This window comes from Bidens hawaiensis, unplaced genomic scaffold (genome assembly GCF_021521415.1).
Source record: "Bidens hawaiensis isolate Kalapana, Puna unplaced genomic scaffold, B.hawaiensis_p1.1 tig00054034_1, whole genome shotgun sequence".
NCBI lineage: Eukaryota > Viridiplantae > Streptophyta > Magnoliopsida > Asterales > Asteraceae > Bidens > Bidens hawaiensis.
The window spans coordinates 58,966-63,385 of record NW_027506282.1 but is presented as its reverse complement, the minus strand read 5'-3'; the positions used below and the strand labels follow the sequence as shown (position 1 = coordinate 63,385).

General features: G+C 35.3%; 1 pseudogene across 1 annotated transcript; it reads left to right on the top strand.

The window, feature by feature from the left end:
• The first annotated feature begins 776 nt into the window (after positions 1-776).
• Positions 777-3,554, top strand: LOC143617355 (ADP,ATP carrier protein 1, mitochondrial-like; annotated as a pseudogene). Its single transcript, XR_013150814.1, has 3 exons — positions 777-839; positions 1,663-2,151; positions 2,770-3,554. The product of XR_013150814.1 is annotated as an ADP,ATP carrier protein 1, mitochondrial-like (transcript).
• Positions 3,555-4,420: the final 866 nt, after the last annotated feature.

Sequence of the window (4,420 nt, the reverse complement as noted above, 5' to 3'; positions counted from 1 at the left end):
TAAAGAATGTATTTGCTTACGTAGACTAACAAGAATAACGAAGGTGGCATGTCACGCTCATCAAAATTAAGATTAAGGAACGTTGTAGCCCTAAAGATCAAACTCTCAACCTCTTCTTTTTCGCAAAGTGCGGTACAAAAAGTAAGCACATGAATACAGAACAACAGTACCGCAAAAATACAATACTAATATACTAAACAAAAAATACAACACAACTATACAATACAAAAATACAAGTTTTTGTTTTTTTTCAATTATTAAACTATCATGTATTATAAATCAATGTCATGTTCTAAAAATCTCGATTTTTATTCTGAAATTTGTTTTTAAAAAATAATGTCGTGTGGAAAGTTATAAACGTTCAAACAAAATGAGGAAACTTGAAATAAGTACCGGTATCAAGTTTTTGAGATACTCGGATCAAATACCGAGCACATCCAAACAACTTCTTGATATATAGATTATAACACCACAAATTCAAAAGGTCCTTGATATTTTATCTTCATTCCAAATAACACAATGTATTTTTACTTGATCTATCTCACAATAAAGAAATAACATATAAATTTTATATTACTTCAACAAATATTCTTTTCACGTCTCTCTTTGACACATATTATTAGCGGGGCCCAAAAGTACATTCTTTTCGGAATCACACACCAAAGAATCGTTGCAAACAATTTTGGACCGTCGATTAGCGAATTCAAATCATACACCGTCGATGTACAGTAGCACTCCTCAGTCACACTCACACCCCAGTATATATCGCAGAGGTATTCTATTAACCGTCTTCGTCATTTCTCTAGTGTTTCCCTCGGCCATTACGGCTTATTCATCGCGTATGCTTTGCCTTTAGTAAAATCTTCAATTTTAATTTTAATCCTGTTTGATTTAGTTTCAACATGTCCTTTTACTGTCGATCGAGTTGCAACTATGCAAATTTGATGTGTGTTTTTTGCTACGTGATAATGTGATATTTGCCTTTTAGTTTAATAAAATTTTTGACGGTATTCGAAATAGTTACTGTTGATGTTTGTGGTTAATTGTTTATGGTTGTTAGTTTGTTTAAATTGCTCGGTTTCAATTATTTGCGGTGTAGCTATCGATTTCTTTGCTTGAATAAATGCTTAGATCTGCCTTGCTATGTTGTTATTCGTCAACTGATCTTGTGCTATGCGTTCACTGATTACTGGCCTGATCACAATGCTTGCTATTTAGATATTGTTTTTTGTTAAATTAGTAAGTTATGTTCTGGCTATTTTATAAGATTGCTGTTTATACTACGGATAGATAGTTTTATTTTATATTAGATGGTGCTCTGTTTGTCATAGGAGCAAAAATATACCATGACCGATTTCTGAATTTGTTCAATACAGGTCATGGACTGGCTATATGTATTATGTTCAATGATTATTCTGCTTGTTGTTTATATTTAGACCCTGTTTTTAAATTTTGTTCTTTTGTTTTCATTGAGCTTATTTATTTTTAACTCATTTAAATACGATTATAGAGTAGTGATTATTTATCTTTGGTCTATTTTAGTATCTTTAACGACGCATAAGGGTATCGATTGATCTCATAGTTTTTGCATTAAACCGACATGAAGACTTTTTAATGAATATTCTAAGCTGAAAAGTTTTTGTTTCTTGAAATCCTATGCAGGAATATCATTTGAAACTCAATGGCAGATCAGAACCATCATCTAACCGTTAGGAGAATAGCTAGTCAGCTACACCTTTCACAACATACCTTAGCTCCGTACGGCGGATTCAACAAACCTGCTGCAACTCGGAGACAGTTCACTTATGGGAACTACACAAACGCAGGGTTCAGCTATCCAGTGACACAATCATCGGTTGCTGCAAATCTTCACCTGTTTTTGTTCAAGCGCCTGCAGAGAAAGGGCTTTCTGGTTTTGCCATTGATTTTCTTATGGGCGGGATTTCAGCTGCTGTGTCTAAAACTGCAGCTGCCCCAATTGAGCGTGTCAAGCTTTTAATCCAAAACCAAGATGAGATGATTAAGGCTGGACGTCTTTCTAAACCGTATAAGGGTATTGTAGAATGTTTTGGTAGAACAGTTAAAGAGGAAGGAGTTATGTCTTTGTGGAGAGGAAACGTAGCTAATGTTATCCGTTACTTTCCTACTCAGGTTAGCTTTTTCTCTGTGATGACATTTTAGTTATGAATGGGCGGATTTGGTTTCTATTTTAATCTGTGTGGCTAAATGTGTAAAGTTAATAAAGATAAATTAGTACCATGTACTCGGAGCCTATGGGCGTAGATGAGCCGGACCTGAACTCAACTTGGCTTGAGCTCAGCACGTTTCGAGGTTTGTTTTTTATAGCTCGACATTGGCTCGTAAGTAGTTTAGCCTTGGGCTTAGCTCTTTTAACTTACAAGAGATCGAGCTTGGCTTATATTATTTTTAGTTAATTTATATACATTTATAATTATTTTTAAGAATATTTGAATTATAGTTTCTTATATATCGCATAGTATTTAGTTATTTTTATCATAGTTTTATGTATAATAGTTATTATTATATAGGTATATATTAGTAATATATTAAATAGAAGTTATACAAATAATAAGGTCTTCTATACTTGCGAGTCAGCTCTAGCTTGATAAGTGAAATTCGGGCAAGCTTATTTTTATGCTCGAGCTTGTTTAAGCTCAGCTCAATTCAAGCTTTTAGCAAGCTCGTTTGCACCCCTATATCCGTGGCTCTTCAAGTTTTCTGATGTTTTGTTATCGTGGAACACTGCAGGCACTTAACTTTGCGTTTAAGGACTACTTCAAGAGTTTGTTCAACTTTAAGAAAGACCGTGATCCTTACTGGAAGGTGTTTGGTGGAAACATTGCCTCAGGTGGTTTTGCTGGTGCTTCATCACTTGTCTTTGTATTCTCTCTAGATTATGCGAGAACCCATCTAGCTAATGACGTGAAGGCAGCTAAGAAAGGTGGCGAGAGACAGTTCAATGGTTTGATTGATGTTTACAAGAAAACATACGCGTCAGACGGTATTGCCGGGTTGTATCGTGGGTTCCTTCTTTCAGCTGCTGGTATCTTTGTTTACCGTGGTTTGTATTTCGGGATGTATGATTCTCTCAAGCCAACGGATTCTTGAGCGGTTTATTGTTTAAATGATGCAGGATAATTTCTTTGCTAGCTTTGCTCTCGGCTGGTTGATTACAAACGCAGCTGGTTTAGCCTCGTATCCAATTGATACCGTGAGGAGAAGGATGATGATGACATCTGGTGAAGCTGTGAAGTACAAGAACACATTTGACGCTTTTAACCAAATTGTTAAAAAGGAGTGTGTGAGATAATTGTTCAAGGGTGGGGCTGCAAATATCCTCAGAGCTGTGGCCGGTGCTGGTGTGCTTGCTGGTTATGATCAGCTGCAGCTTATAGTGTTCGGGAAGAAGTGGTCCGGTGGAAGCGGTTAAAGACTCATAAGTTATGGATAGTGCTGATAAATTTTACATATGTTTCTTGAGACTAAATTGGTGTTGGTAAGGATTTAAGCATTATGCGGAACTTTCTTACAGTTTTGTTATGTTCCAGTGTGAGGTATTTGCATATGCAGAAAAAGGCTGGTTTATAATTTGAAGCCTTGTTAGCGTAGTAACGTTTATTATTTTGCCAAGATTATGGAGTCTTTATCAGAAATGAGATATGCCTTATTATTATATATTGTGTTTTATTAATATTTTTGGTATAAATATTTTTTTTTCTAGTGATTTAGAAAAAAAAAAAGAATAAATAACATTTTGATGAAAACCTGTTAATTAGTTTCATGTTTTTGACATGTAAAAGCTTATATTTGTCCATTAGGAAAAGAACACTAAAAAACTTATTGAAGAGACAATAATCAGCCATCTGGTGGTGTGATGTCCAAGAGAGAGTATCAAACAAATTGTGATATTATTCTTTATATGCAAGGCCTCTTTGTAATCCAATAATACACAATCAATATAACTCTCTTTTGATTTTAAGGGACCAATAAATATAAAACAAGGAAGTGGCTCGGCTTGTTTCTTCTCAAAAAGTTTAACTGTCATAAGCAGCATTTTCCATCAAACCAACGCACGCCTCACTACCGATTCTTTAAAGTAGCAACCAAAGCAGAGTTGGTTGTCTTGTAAGGACTCGGATCACACCCCTTTTGATTCCTTTCACGCTTTATCACGTTCATCTCAAAGGATTTCAGAGTGTTGATCAAATCAGCAGTAGTCATGTCTAGATAGTCAGCTCTGGACTTAAATCATCATGCACTGAATGCTCCATTCTGAGGAAGTACCAAATATGTCATATTGCTTCTGACTCGAATCTTTCCCACTTTCTCTCAACCCAACATTGCTGTCATACATCTCACACAAAGCATCCCAAATTGAAGTGTCTAATATAAAATCCAA